Raw genomic sequence first — 16249 nt, 5'->3', positions numbered from 1 at the left:
ACAGTTGTTATATTGTGTTGGCTACAATGTTGATAGGTGCCGTTTTGCCATGGAATTGTCCAAGCCCTGAAGATTATTTCATGCAATCTCGTTCCAAGAAAGGGAATTCTCTCAAAACACTAAAGTAATCGGCGTGTGGATGTATCTGTTGGTTCTCAGACCTTGCTTTCAAAAGAGCCCTGCAATCGGTTCACTGCTCACCTAGAACAAGCATTAACATGGAGAATTGTTGGCACCAACAGGAATCTTATTTTAGTGGAGTGTTTCTGGCTTTGAGTGCAGAGGCCCTCGGCTCAATTCCAAGATGATCCTTCTCAAGGTGATGATACAAATGCATTGTCACCTTTACGTTTAATGTCAGAATCATTTATTTCCAGTTGGTGGTGTAAGAATGTTTGCAACAGTATGGCGATTTTTCCTAGCCATGCATGAATGAAAGCATATCACTCGCCTTTAGGTGTTTTTCTAATACATTGATATTTGCATCTTCCTTCCTAGCCTGCATGTTTGACTATCTTACAGGCTGCATGTAATAAGTATCACATCAGGGCCCTTCTTCTACTCAATTCACAACTGTTCTATCACGACATAGATAAGAAAGCTGCATCTGCTTTTGTTGTGTAGTGGTAATCAGGTTTACCTGACGTGTGAAAGCCCCATGCTTTGAAAGTACACAGTAACAAAGAAACCGATGACTTTTATAAAAAGGTGTCATGTGTGTCTCTTACTTTGCACAAAAAGTGCCAGAGATGACTTCATTTGCAGTCACTTGAAAAGTAGGGATTCTCCAATAAATGGTAAATGGTTGAAACAAATCTGAAGAAATGCATGACATACCTGTGTGTGTGTGTGTACGCATGTATGTATATATAGGGAGAGAGAGAGCGTCAATATAAACAGACTTTATTTCAATCAAGCTGTCTTTTCTATCCTTCAGGAGCAGAATGTTCTGATCATCAGCGCTCCAGAATGTAGTGTTTTCTTGGCAAGCATCACATATTGTGATGTGTTAGCTAAAAGTTCCATATCCTAGAGACTGATATATTCCTCTGTACTTGTACCTTGGGGATTCATCAAAACCTGGCATCATAAGCAGCTTTCTACTGCCACAGACTGGACAGCGAAACAATTTAAAATATCCCAGAAAAAGAAAATAAGCATGCTTAATCAGAGCTTTCTGGACAGGAAGGACATTTGAGCAAGTGAGGAATAAGCACTGCTTTTGTTAATTTGCATAGGCAGAATAGAGACTTCTGGGAAAAGGCCGAAATTACAGTCACAGAAAATGGCTGCATCTATAGAGAACGCTAAGAAGTGTTGGCAGCTTTTCCTCTGACCCTGGCCACTTTTACAAGCAATCCTATGATAGTCAGCAGGACCCACCCTAAAAAGGAAGGGGCATCCACTTGGACCCTTTCCACCTTTTCTAAATCTCGCCTGATCGAGCCTGATTGAGCACTGATTGAGCAGATAAGCACATGTCATTCTCATTTCAGAAAGGTATTGGTTAGCTTGCTGCTAGCAGCTCAGTTATGTTATGATGTTAGAGGCTATGCAAGGAATGCTTTCGTCCAGCGATATGCAGTTTTTATTGCGCCTTGCATTCAGCAGGAAGATCTTTAGCTTGAATCTGTGACCTAGGTATTCACCTTGGTATTTCTTTTGGCACAAAGTGAAGGAGTATTTGAGAGAAAATGCACAATGTGTTTCTTATGTTGTTATGAACAACTTGTTACTCTTTCTCATTAAGCTTCAGCCACTGCAGAAATATATAAATAAGGGCTGACTTCCTGTAAGACGTGTCCAAAGCTGGGACGGAATAAAAGGAGACACTTGTAAATGATAGTGCTATCGTTTGAGAAAGGGTAAGTTGAGACTGACTTTCATGCGTATTCACAGACCAAGCATCATAAAGATACCAGCATGATCTTCATTGCGGGCTTAGAGCCGGTATTAGCTTTTGAGAGGTAAGAGGATTTTGAGGGCTCGTTGGTCTAGGGGTATGATTCTCGCTTTGGGTGCGAGAGGTCCCGGGTTCAAATCCCGGACGAGCCCTTTTCTTGGTACTCTTTTCAAGTTGTTTTGAAGTTTGCGTTTCAAAACCAACATCAATTTTTTCTTTGCAGTAGTGGATAATTCTTTGCTAGAGTCTCATGCTTTAGCCCTGCCCAGTCTGAGCTAATACCAAACATCTGGTCTTGCATGGCATGTACGAGCGTTCAGCTAGGGATGTCGGGCAGGTTGCATGAAAGAAATCTAAAGCCAGAGGCCCATGGAATAGCCAGTTCGGAGCAGTTTCATTACAGAAAAATCAACTGTAGGTATCTGTTTCTGTAGTGTAGTGGTTATCACGTTTGCCTCACACGCGAAAGGTCCCCGGTTTGAAACCGGGCAGAAACAGTCGTTATATTGTGTTGGCTACAATGTTGATAGGTGCCGTTTTGCCATGGAATTGTCCAAGCCCTGAAGATTATTTCATGCAATCTCGTTCCAAGAAAGGGAATTCTCTCAAAACACTAAAGTAATCGGCGTGTGGATGTATCTGTTGGTTCTCAGACCTTGCTTTCAAAAGAGCCCTGCAATCGGTTCACTGCTCTCCTAGAACAAGCATTAACATGGAGAATTGTTGGCACCAACAGGAATCTTATTTTAGTGGAGTGTTTCTGGCTTTGAGTGCAGAGGCCCTCGGCTCAATTCCAAGATGATCCTTCTCAAGGTGATGATACAAATGCATTGTCACCTTTACGTTTAATGTCAGAATCATTTATTTCCAGTTGGTGGTGTAAGAATGTTTGCAACAGTATGGCGATTTTTCCTAGCCATGCATGAATGAAAGCATATCACTCGCCTTTAGGTGTTTTTCTAATACATTGATATTTGCATCTTCCTTCCTAGCCTGCATGTTTGACTATCTTACAGGCTGCATGTAATAAGTATCACATCAGGGCCCTTCTTCTACTCAATTCACAACTGTTCTATCACGACATAGATAAGAAAGCTGCATCTGCTTTTGTTGTGTAGTGGTAATCAGGTTTACCTGACGTGTGAAAGCCCCATGCTTTGAAAGTACACAGTAACAAAGAAACCGATGACTTTTATAAAAAGGTGTCATGTGTGTCTCTTACTTTGCACAAAAAGTGCCAGAGATGACTTCATTTGCAGTCACTTGAAAAGTAGGGATTCTCCAATAAATGGTAAATGGTTGAAACAAATCTGAAGAAATGCATGACATACCTGTGTGTGTGTGTGTACGCATGTATGTATATATAGGGAGAGAGAGAGCGTCAATATAAACAGACTTTATTTCAATCAAGCTGTCTTTTCTATCCTTCAGGAGCAGAATGTTCTGATCATCAGCGCTCCAGAATGTAGTGTTTTCTTGGCAAGCATCACATATTGTGATGTGTTAGCTAAAAGTTCCATATCCTAGAGACTGATATATTCCTCTGTACTTGTACCTTGGGGATTCATCAAAACCTGGCATCATAAGCAGCTTTCTACTGCCACAGACTGGACAGCGAAACAATTTAAAATATCCCAGAAAAAGAAAATAAGCATGCTTAATCAGAGCTTTCTGGACAGGAAGGACATTTGAGCAAGTGAGGAATAAGCACTGCTTTTGTTAATTTGCATAGGCAGAATAGAGACTTCTGGGAAAAGGCCGAAATTACAGTCACAGAAAATGGCTGCATCTATAGAGAACGCTAAGAAGTGTTGGCAGCTTTTCCTCTGACCCTGGCCACTTTTACAAGCAATCCTATGATAGTCAGCAGGACCCACCCTAAAAAGGAAGGGGCATCCACTTGGACCCTTTCCACCTTTTCTAAATCTCTCCTGATCGAGCACTGATTGAGCAGATAAGCACATGTCATTCTCATTTCAGAAAGGTATTGGTTAGCTTGCTGCTAGCAGCTCAGTTATGTTATGATGTTAGAGGCTATGCAAGGAATGCTTTAGTCCAGCGATATGCAGTTTTTATTGCGCCTTGCATTCAGCAGGAAGATCTTTAGCTTGAATTTGTGGCCTAGGTATTCACCTTGGTATTTTTTTTGGCACAAAGTGAAGGAGTATTTGAGAGAAAATGCACAATGTGTTTCTTATGTTGTTATGAACAACTTGTTACTCTTTCTCATTAAGCTTCAGCCACTGCAGAAATATATAAATAAGGGCTGACTTCCTGTAAGACGTGTCCAAAGCTGGGACGGAATAAAAGGAGACACTTGTAAATGATAGTGCTATCGTTTGAGAAAGGGTAAGTTGAGACTGACTTTCATGCGTATTCACAGACCAAGCATCATAAAGATACCAGCATGATCTTCATTGCGGGCTTAGAGCCGGTATTAGCTTTTGAGAGGTAAGAGGATTTTGAGGGCTCGTTGGTCTAGGGGTATGATTCTCGCTTTGGGTGCGAGAGGTCCCGGGTTCAAATCCCGGACGAGCCCTTTTCTTGGTATTCTTTTCAAGTTGTTTTGAAGTTTGCGTTTCAAAACCAACATCAATTTTTTCTTTGCAGTAGTGGATAATTCTTTGCTAGAGTCTCATGCTTCAGCCCTGCCCAGTCTGAGCTAATACCAAACATCTGGTCTTGCATGGCATGTACGAGCGTTCAGCTAGGGATGTCGGGCAGGTTGCATGAAAGAAATCTAAAGCCAGAGGCCCATGGAATAGCCAGTTCGGAGCAGTTTCATTACAGAAAAATCAACTGTAGGTATCTGTTTCTGTAGTGTAGTGGTTATCACGTTCGCCTCACACGCGAAAGGTCCCCGGTTCGAAACCGGGCAGAAACAGTTGTTATATTGTGTTGGCTACAATGTTGATAGGTGCTGTTTTGCCATGGAATTGTCCAAGCCCTGAAGATTATTTCATGCAATCTCGTTCCAAGAAAGGGAATTCTCTCAAAACACTAAAGTAATCAGCGTGTGGATGTATCTGTTGGTTCTCAGACCTTGCCTTCAAAAGAGCCCTGCAATCGGTTCACTGCTCACCTAGAACAAGCATTAACATGGAGAATTGTTGGCACCAACAGGAATCTTATTTTAGTGGAGTGTTTCTGGCTTTGAGTGCAGAGGCCCTCGGCTCAATTCCAAGATGATCCTTCTCAAGGTGATGATACAAATGCATTGTCACCTTTACGTTTAATGTCAGAATCATTTATTTCCAGTTGGTGGTGTAAGAATGTTTGCAACAGTATGGCGATTTTTCCTAGCCATGCATGAATGAAAGCATATCACTCGCCTTTAGGTGTTTTTCTAATACATTGATATTTGCATCTTCCTTCCTAGCCTGCATGTTTGACTATCTTACAGGCTGCATGTAATAAGTATCACATCAGGGCCCTTCTTCTACTCAATTCACAACTGTTCTATCACGACATAGATAAGAAAGCTGCATCTGCTTTTGTTGTGTAGTGGTAATCAGGTTTACCTGACGTGTGAAAGCCCCATGCTTTGAAAGTACACAGTAACAAAGAAACCGATGACTTTTATAAAAAGGTGTCATGTGTGTCTCTTACTTTGCACAAAAAGTGCCAGAGATGACTTCATTTGCAGTCACTTGAAAAGTAGGGATTCTCCAATAAATGGTAAATGGTTGAAACAAATCTGAAGAAATGCATGACATACCTGTGTGTGTGTGTGTACGCATGTATGTATATATAGGGAGAGAGAGAGCGTCAATATAAACAGACTTTATTTCAATCAAGCTGTCTTTTCTATCCTTCAGGAGCAGAATGTTCTGATCATCAGCGCTCCAGAATGTAGTGTTTTCTTGGCAAGCATCACATATTGTGATGTGTTAGCTAAAAGTTCCATATCCTAGAGACTGACATATTCCTCTGTACTTGTACCTTGGGGATTCATCAAAACCTGGCATCATAAGCAGCTTTCTACTGCCACAGACTGGACAGCGAAACAATTTAAAATATCCCAGAAAAAGAAAATAAGCATGCTTAATCAGAGCTTTCTGGACAGGAAGGACATTTGAGCAAGTGAGGAATAAGCACTGCTTTTGTTAATTTGCATAGGCAGAATAGAGACTTCTGGGAAAAGGCCGAAATTACAGTCACAGAAAATGGCTGCATCTATAGAGAACGCTAAGAAGTGTTGGCAGCTTTTCCTCTGACCCTGGCCACTTTTACAAGCAATCCTATGATAGTCAGCAGGACCCACCCTAAAAAGGAAGGGGCATCCACTTGGACCCTTTCCACCTTTTCTAAATCTCGCCTGATCGAGCCTCATTGAGCACTGATTGAGCAGATAAGCACATGTCATTCTCATTTCAGAAAGGTATTGGTTAGCTTGCTGCTAGCAGCTCAGTTATGTTATGATGTTAGAGGCTATGCAAGGAATGCTTTAGTCCAGCGATATGCAGTTTTTATTGCGCCTTGCATTCACCAGGAAGATCTTTAGCTTGAATCTGTGGCCTAGGTATTCACCTTGGTATTTCTTTTGGCACAAAGTGAAGGAGTATTTGAGAGAAAATGCACAATGTGTTTCTTAGGTTGTTATGAACAACTTGTTATTCTTTCTCATTAAGCTTCAGCCACTGCAGAAATATATAAATAAGGGCTGACTTCCTGTAAGACGTGTCCAAAGCTGGGACGGAATAAAAGGAGACACTTGTAAATGATAGTGCTATCGTTTGAGAAAGGGTAAGTTGAGACTGACTTTCATGCGTATTCACAGACCAAGCATCATAAAGATACCAGCATGATCTTCATTGCGGGCTTAGAGCCGGTATTAGCTTTTGAGAGGTAAGAGGATTTTGAGGGCTCGTTGGTCTAGGGGTATGATTCTCGCTTTGGGTGCGAGAGGTCCCGGGTTCAAATCCCGGACGAGCCCTTTTCTTGGTACTCTTTTCAAGTTGTTTTGAAGTTTGCGTTTCAAAACCAACATCAATTTTTTCTTCGCAGTAGTGGATAATTCTTTGCTAGAGTCTCATGCTTCAGCCCTGCCCAGTCTGAGCTAATACCAAACATCTGGTCTTGCATGGCATGTACGAGCGTTCAGCTAGGGATGTCGGGCAGGTTGCATGAAAGAAATCTAAAGCCAGAGGCCCATGGAATAGCCAGTTCGGAGCAGTTTCATTACAGAAAAATCAACTGTAGGTATCTGTTTCTGTAGTGTAGTGGTTATCACGTTTGCCTCACACGCGAAAGGTCCCCGGTTCGAAACCGGGCAGAAACAGTTGTTATATTGTGTTGGCTACAATGTTGATAGGTGCCGTTTTGCCATGGAATTGTCCAAGCCCTGAAGATTATTTCATGCAATCTCGTTCCAAGAAAGGGAATTCTCTCAAAACACTAAAGTAATCGGCGTGTGGATGTATCTGTTGGTTCTCAGACCTTGCTTTCAAAAGAGCCCTGCAATCGGTTCACTGCTCACCTAGAACAAGCATTAACATGGAGAATTGTTGGCACCAACAGGAATCTTATTTTAGTGGAGTGTTTCTGGCTTTGAGTGCAGAGGCCCTCGGCTCAATTCCAAGATGATCCTTCTCAAGGTGATGATACAAATGCATTGTCACCTTTACGTTTAATGTCAGAATCATTTATTTCCAGTTGGTGGTGTAAGAATGTTTGCAACAGTATGGCGATTTTTCCTAGCCATGCATGAATGAAAGCATATCACTCGCCTTTAGGTGTTTTTCTAATACATTGATATTTGCATCTTCCTTCCTAGCCTGCATGTTTGACTATCTTACAGGCTGCATGTAATAAGTATCACATCAGGGCCCTTCTTCTACTCAATTCACAACTGTTCTATCACGACATAGATAAGAAAGCTGCATCTGCTTTTGTTGTGTAGTGGTAATCAGGTTTACCTGACGTGTGAAAGCCCCATGCTTTGAAAGTACACAGTAACAAAGAAACCGATGACTTTTATAAAAAGGTGTCATGTGTGTCTCTTACTTTGCACAAAAAGTGCCAGAGATGACTTCATTTGCAGTCACTTGAAAAGTAGGGATTCTCCAATAAATGGTAAATGGTTGAAACAAATCTGAAGAAATGCATGACATACCTGTGTGTGTGTGTGTACGCATGTATGTATATATAGGGAGAGAGAGAGCGTCAATATAAACAGACTTTATTTCAATCAAGCTGTCTTTTCTATCCTTCAGGAGCAGAATGTTCTGATCATCAGCGCTCCAGAATGTAGTGTTTTCTTGGCAAGCATCACATATTGTGATGTGTTAGCTAAAAGTTCCATATCCTAGAGACTGATATATTCCTCTGTACTTGTACCTTGGGGATTCATCAAAACCTGGCATCATAAGCAGCTTTCTACTGCCACAGACTTGACAGCGAAACAATTTAAAATATCCCAGAAAAAGAAAATAAGCATGCTTAATCAGAGCTTTCTGGACAGGAAGGACATTTGAGCAAGTGAGGAATAAGCACTGCTTTTGTTAATTTGCATAGGCAGAATAGAGACTTCTGGGAAAAGGCCGAAATTACAGTCACAGAAAATGGCTGCATCTATAGAGAACGCTAAGAAGTGTTGGCAGCTTTTCCTCTGACCCTGGCCACTTTTACAAGCAATCCTATGATAGTCAGCAGGACCCACCCTAAAAAGGAAGGGGCATCCACTTGGACCCTTTCCACCTTTTCTAAATCTCGCCTGATCGAGCCTGATTGAGCACTGATTGAGCAGATAAGCACATGTCATTCTCATTTCAGAAAGGTATTGGTTAGCTTGCTGCTAGCAGCTCAGTTATGTTATGATGTTAGAGGCTATGCAAGGAATGCTTTCGTCCAGCGATATGCAGTTTTTATTGCGCCTTGCATTCAGCAGGAAGATCTTTAGCTTGAATCTGTGACCTAGGTATTCACCTTGGTATTTCTTTTGGCACAAAGTGAAGGAGTATTTGAGAGAAAATGCACAATGTGTTTCTTATGTTGTTATGAACAACTTGTTACTCTTTCTCATTAAGCTTCAGCCACTGCAGAAATATATAAATAAGGGCTGACTTCCTGTAAGACGTGTCCAAAGCTGGGACGGAATAAAAGGAGACACTTGTAAATGATAGTGCTATCGTTTGAGAAAGGGTAAGTTGAGACTGACTTTCATGCGTATTCACAGACCAAGCATCATAAAGATACCAGCATGATCTTCATTGCGGGCTTAGAGCCGGTATTAGCTTTTGAGAGGTAAGAGGATTTTGAGGGCTCGTTGGTCTAGGGGTATGATTCTCGCTTTGGGTGCGAGAGGTCCCGGGTTCAAATCCCGGACGAGCCCTTTTCTTGGTACTCTTTTCAAGTTGTTTTGAAGTTTGCGTTTCAAAACCAACATCAATTTTTTCTTTGCAGTAGTGGATAATTCTTTGCTAGAGTCTCATGCTTCAGCCCTGCCCAGTCTGAGCTAATACCAAACATCTGGTCTTGCATGGCATGTACGAGCGTTCAGCTAGGGATGTCGGGCAGGTTGCATGAAAGAAATCTAAAGCCAGAGGCCCATGGAATAGCCAGTTCGGAGCAGTTTCATTACAGAAAAATCAACTGTAGGTATCTGTTTCTGTAGTGTAGTGGTTATCACGTTTGCCTCACACGCGAAAGGTCCCCGGTTTGAAACCGGGCAGAAACAGTCGTTATATTGTGTTGGCTACAATGTTGATAGGTGCCGTTTTGCCATGGAATTGTCCAAGCCCTGAAGATTATTTCATGCAATCTCGTTCCAAGAAAGGGAATTCTCTCAAAACACTAAAGTAATCGGCGTGTGGATGTATCTGTTGGTTCTCAGACCTTGCTTTCAAAAGAGCCCTGCAATCGATTCACTGCTCTCCTAGAACAAGCATTAACATGGAGAATTGTTGGCACCAACAGGAATCTTATTTTAGTGGAGTGTTTCTGGCTTTGAGTGCAGAGGCCCTCGGCTCAATTCCAAGATGATCCTTCTCAAGGTGATGATACAAATGCATTGTCACCTTTACGTTTAATGTCAGAATCATTTATTTCCAGTTGGTGGTGTAAGAATGTTTGCAACAGTATGGCGATTTTTCCTAGCCATGCATGAATGAAAGCATATCACTCGCCTTTAGGTGTTTTTCTAATACATTGATATTTGCATCTTCCTTCCTAGCCTGCATGTTTGACTATCTTACAGGCTGCATGTAATAAGTATCACATCAGGGCCCTTCTTCTACTCAATTCACAACTGTTCTATCACGACATAGATAAGAAAGCTGCATCTGCTTTTGTTGTGTAGTGGTAATCAGGTTTACCTGACGTGTGAAAGCCCCATGCTTTGAAAGTACACAGTAACAAAGAAACCGATGACTTTTATAAAAAGGTGTCATGTGTGTCTCTTACTTTGCACAAAAAGTGCCAGAGATGACTTCATTTGCAGTCACTTGAAAAGTAGGGATTCTCCAATAAATGGTAAATGGTTGAAACAAATCTGAAGAAATGCATGACATACCTGTGTGTGTGTGTGTACGCATGTATGTATATATAGGGAGAGAGAGAGCGTCAATATAAACAGACTTTATTTCAATCAAGCTGTCTTTTCTATCCTTCAGGAGCAGAATGTTCTGATCATCAGCGCTCCAGAATGTAGTGTTTTCTTGGCAAGCATCACATATTGTGATGTGTTAGCTAAAAGTTCCATATCCTAGAGACTGATATATTCCTCTGTACTTGTACCTTGGGGATTCATCAAAACCTGGCATCATAAGCAGCTTTCTACTGCCACAGACTGGACAGCGAAACAATTTAAAATATCCCAGAAAAAGAAAATAAGCATGCTTAATCAGAGCTTTCTGGACAGGAAGGACATTTGAGCAAGTGAGGAATAAGCACTGCTTTTGTTAATTTGCATAGGCAGAATAGAGACTTCTGGGAAAAGGCCGAAATTACAGTCACAGAAAATGGCTGCATCTATAGAGAACGCTAAGAAGTGTTGGCAGCTTTTCCTCTGACCCTGGCCACTTTTACAAGCAATCCTATGATAGTCAGCAGGACCCACCCTAAAAAGGAAGGGGCATCCACTTGGACCCTTTCCACCTTTTCTAAATCTCTCCTGATCGAGCACTGATTGAGCAGATAAGCACATGTCATTCTCATTTCAGAAAGGTATTGGTTAGCTTGCTGCTAGCAGCTCAGTTATGTTATGATGTTAGAGGCTATGCAAGGAATGCTTTAGTCCAGCGATATGCAGTTTTTATTGCGCCTTGCATTCAGCAGGAAGATCTTTAGCTTGAATCTGTGGCCTAGGTATTCACCTTGGTATTTTTTTTGGCACAAAGTGAAGGAGTATTTGAGAGAAAATGCACAATGTGTTTCTTATGTTGTTATGAACAACTTGTTACTCTTTCTCATTAAGCTTCAGCCACTGCAGAAATATATAAATAAGGGCTGACTTCCTGTAAGACGTGTCCAAAGCTGGGACGGAATAAAAGGAGACACTTGTAAATGATAGTGCTATCGTTTGAGAAAGGGTAAGTTGAGACTGACTTTCATGCGTATTCACAGACCAAGCATCATAAAGATACCAGCATGATCTTCATTGCGGGCTTAGAGCCGGTATTAGCTTTTGAGAGGTAAGAGGATTTTGAGGGCTCGTTGGTCTAGGGGTATGATTCTCGCTTTGGGTGCGAGAGGTCCCGGGTTCAAATCCCGGACGAGCCCTTTTCTTGGTATTCTTTTCAAGTTGTTTTGAAGTTTGCGTTTCAAAACCAACATCAATTTTTTCTTTGCAGTAGTGGATAATTCTTTGCTAGAGTCTCATGCTTCAGCCCTGCCCAGTCTGAGCTAATACCAAACATCTGGTCTTGCATGGCATGTACGAGCGTTCAGCTAGGGATGTCGGGCAGGTTGCATGAAAGAAATCTAAAGCCAGAGGCCCATGGAATAGCCAGTTCGGAGCAGTTTCATTACAGAAAAATCAACTGTAGGTATCTGTTTCTGTAGTGTAGTGGTTATCACGTTCGCCTCACACGCGAAAGGTCCCAGGTTCGAAACCGGGCAGAAACAGTTGTTATATTGTGTTGGCTACAATGTTGATAGGTGCTGTTTTGCCATGGAATTGTCCAAGCCCTGAAGATTATTTCATGCAATCTCGTTCCAAGAAAGGGAATTCTCTCAAAACACTAAAGTAATCAGCGTGTGGATGTATCTGTTGGTTCTCAGACCTTGCCTTCAAAAGAGCCCTGCAATCGGTTCACTGCTCACCTAGAACAAGCATTAACATGGAGAATTGTTGGCACCAACAGGAATCTTATTTTAGTGGAGTGTTTCTGGCTTTGAGTGCAGAGGCCCTCGGCTCAATTCCAAGATTATCCTTCTCAAGGTGATGATACAAATGCATTGTCACCTTTACGTTTAATGTCAGAATCATTTATTTCCAGTTGGTGGTGTAAGAATGTTTGCAACAGTATGGCGATTTTTCCTAGCCATGCATGAATGAAAGCATATCACTCGCCTTTAGGTGTTTTTCTAATACATTGATATTTGCATCTTCCTTCCTAGCCTGCATGTTTGACTATCTTACAGGCTGCATGTAATAAGTATCACATCAGGGCCCTTCTTCTACTCAATTCACAACTGTTCTATCACGACATAGATAAGAAAGCTGCATCTGCTTTTGTTGTGTAGTGGTAATCAGGTTTACCTGACGTGTGAAAGCCCCATGCTTTGAAAGTACACATTAACAAAGAAACCGATGACTTTTATAAAAAGGTGTCATGTGTGTCTCTTACTTTGCACAAAAAGTGCCAGAGATGACTTCATTTGCAGTCACTTGAAAAGTAGGGATTCTCCAATAAATGGTAAATGGTTGAAACAAATCTGAAGAAATGCATGACATACCTGTGTGTGTGTGTGTACGCATGTATGTATATATAGGGAGAGAGAGAGCGTCAATATAAACAGACTTTATTTCAATCAAGCTGTCTTTTCTATCCTTCAGGAGCAGAATGTTCTGATCATCAGCGCTCCAGAATGTAGTGTTTTCTTGGCAAGCATCACATATTGTGATGTGTTAGCTAAAAGTTCCATATCCTAGAGACTGACATATTCCTCTGTACTTGTACCTTGGGGATTCATCAAAACCTGGCATCATAAGCAGCTTTCTACTGCCACAGACTGGACAGCGAAACAATTTAAAATATCCCAGAAAAAGAAAATAAGCATGCTTAATCAGAGCTTTCTGGACAGGAAGGACATTTGAGCAAGTGAGGAATAAGCACTGCTTTTGTTAATTTGCATAGGCAGAATAGAGACTTCTGGGAAAAGGCCGAAATTACAGTCACAGAAAATGGCTGCATCTATAGAGAACGCTAAGAAGTGTTGGCAGCTTTTCCTCTGACCCTGGCCACTTTTACAAGCAATCCTATGATAGTCAGCAGGACCCACCCTAAAAAGGAAGGGGCATCCACTTGGACCCTTTCCACCTTTTCTAAATCTCGCCTGATCGAGCCTCATTGAGCACTGATTGAGCAGATAAGCACATGTCATTCTCATTTCAGAAAGGTATTGGTTAGCTTGCTGCTAGCAGCTCAGTTATGTTATGATGTTAGAGGCTATGCAAGGAATGCTTTAGTCCAGCGATATGCAGTTTTTATTGCGCCTTGCATTCACCAGGAAGATCTTTAGCTTGAATCTGTGGCCTAGGTATTCACCTTGGTATTTCTTTTGGCACAAAGTGAAGGAGTATTTGAGAGAAAATGCACAATGTGTTTCTTAGGTTGTTATGAACAACTTGTTATTCTTTCTCATTAAGCTTCAGCCACTGCAGAAATATATAAATAAGGGCTGACTTCCTGTAAGACGTGTCCAAAGCTGGGACGGAATAAAAGGAGACACTTGTAAATGATAGTGCTATCGTTTGAGAAAGGGTAAGTTGAGACTGACTTTCATGCGTATTCACAGACCAAGCATCATAAAGATACCAGCATGATCTTCATTGCGGGCTTAGAGCCGGTATTAGCTTTTGAGAGGTAAGAGGATTTTGAGGGCTCGTTGGTCTAGGGGTATGATTCTCGCTTTGGGTGCGAGAGGTCCCGGGTTCAAATCCCGGACGAGCCCTTTTCTTGGTACTCTTTTCAAGTTGTTTTGAAGTTTGCGTTTCAAAACCAACATCAATTTTTTCTTTGCAGTAGTGGATAATTCTTTGCTAGAGTCTCATGCTTCAGCCCTGCCCAGTCTGAGCTAATACCAAACATCTGGTCTTGCATGGCATGTACGAGCGTTCAGCTAGGGATGTCGGGCAGGTTGCATGAAAGAAATCTAAAGCCAGAGGCCCATGGAATAGCCAGTTCGGAGCAGTTTCATTACAGAAAAATCAACTGTAGGTATCTGTTTCTGTAGTGTAGTGGTTATCACGTTTGCCTCACACGCGAAAGGTCCCCGGTTCGAAACCGGGCAGAAACAGTTGTTATATTGTGTTGGCTACAATGTTGATAGGTGCCGTTTTGCCATGGAATTGTCCAAGCCCTGAAGATTATTTCATGCAATCTCGTTCCAAGAAAGGGAATTCTCTCAAAACACTAAAGTAATCGGCGTGTGGATGTATCTGTTGGTTCTCAGACCTTGCTTTCAAAAGAGCCCTGCAATCGGTTCACTGCTCACCTAGAACAAGCATTAACATGGAGAATTGTTGGCACCAACAGGAATCTTATTTTAGTGGAGTGTTTCTGGCTTTGAGTGCAGAGGCCCTCGGCTCAATTCCAAGATGATCCTTCTCAAGGTGATGATACAAATGCATTGTCACCTTTACGTTCAATGTCAGAATCATTTATTTCCAGTTGGTGGTGTAAGAATGTTTGCAACAGTATGGCGATTTTTCCTAGCCATGCATGAATGAAAGCATATCACTCGCCTTTAGGTGTTTTTCTAATACATTGATATTTGCATCTTCCTTCCTAGCCTGCATGTTTGACTATCTTACAGGCTGCATGTAATAAGTATCACATCAGGGCCCTTCTTCTACTCAATTCACAACTGTTCTATCACGACATAGATAAGAAAGCTGCATCTGCTTTTGTTGTGTAGTGGTAATCAGGTTTACCTGACGTGTGAAAGCCCCATGCTTTGAAAGTACACAGTAACAAAGAAACCGATGACTTTTATAAAAAGGTGTCATGTGCGTCTCTTACTTTGCACAAAAAGTGCCAGAGATGACTTCATTTGCAGTCACTTGAAAAGTAGGGATTCTCCAATAAATGGTAAATGGTTGAAACAAATCTGAAGAAATGCATGACATACCTGTGTGTGTGTGTGTGTACGCATGTATGTATATATAGGGAGAGAGAGAGCGTCAATATAAACAGACTTTATTTCAATCAAGCTGTCTTTTCTATCCTTCAGGAGCAGAATGTTCTGATCATCAGCGCTCCAGAATGTAGTGTTTTCTTGGCAAGCATCACATATTGTGATGTGTTAGCTAAAAGTTCCATATCCTAGAGACTGATATATTCCTCTGTACTTGTACCTTGGGGATTCATCAAAACCTGGCATCATAAGCAGCTTTCTACTGCCACAGACTGGACAGCGAAACAATTTAAAATATCCCAGAAAAAGAAAATAAGCATGCTTAATCAGAGCTTTCTGGACAGGAAGGACCTTTGAGCAAGTGAGGAATAAGCACTGCTTTTGTTAATTTGCATAGGCAGAATAGAGAGTTCTGGGAAAAGGCCGAAATTACAGTCACAGAAAATGGCTGCATCTATAGAGAACGCTAAGAAGTGTTGGCAGCTTTTCCTCTGACCCTGACCACTTTTACAAGCAATCCTATGATAGTCAGCAGGACCCACCCTAAAAAGGAAGGGGCATCCACTTGGACCCTTTCCACCTTTTCTAAATCTCGCCTGATTGAGCACTGATTGAGCAGATAAGCACATGTCATTCTCATTTCAGAAAGGTATTGGTTAGCTTGCTGCTAGCAGCTCAGTTATGTTATGATGTTAGAGGCTATGCAAGGAATGCTTTAGTCCAGCGATATGCAGTTTTTATTGCGCCTTGCATTCAGCAGGAAGATCTTTAGCTTGAATCTGTGGCCTAGGTATTCACCTTGGTATTTCTTTTGGCACAAAGTGAAGGAGTATTTGAGAGAAAATGCACAATGTGTTTCTTATGTTGTTATGAACAACTTGTTACTCTTTCTCATTAAGCTTCAGCCACTGCAGAAATATATAAATAAGGGCTGACTTCCTGTAAGACGTGTCCAAAGCTGGGACGGAATAAAAGGAGACACTTGTAAATGATAGTGCTATCGTTTGAGAAAGGGTAAGTTGAGACTGACTTTCATGCGTATTC

At 41.6% G+C, this 16249-nt stretch overlaps 1 non-coding gene across 1 annotated transcript; it reads left to right on the top strand.

The window, feature by feature from the left end:
* Positions 1-4714: 4714 nt before the first annotated feature.
* TRNAV-CAC (transfer RNA valine (anticodon CAC)) lies at positions 4715-4787 on the top strand. Its single transcript has one exon. It is a non-coding gene; the product is annotated as a tRNA-Val (tRNA).
* The last annotated feature ends 11462 nt before the right edge of the window (positions 4788-16249 follow it).

Source organism: Triturus cristatus, chromosome 8 (genome assembly GCF_964204655.1).
Source record: "Triturus cristatus chromosome 8, aTriCri1.1, whole genome shotgun sequence".
Taxonomy (NCBI): domain Eukaryota; kingdom Metazoa; phylum Chordata; class Amphibia; order Caudata; family Salamandridae; genus Triturus; species Triturus cristatus.
The sequence above is the reverse complement of the archived record's forward strand: the minus strand, read 5'-3'. Positions and strand labels throughout refer to the sequence as shown.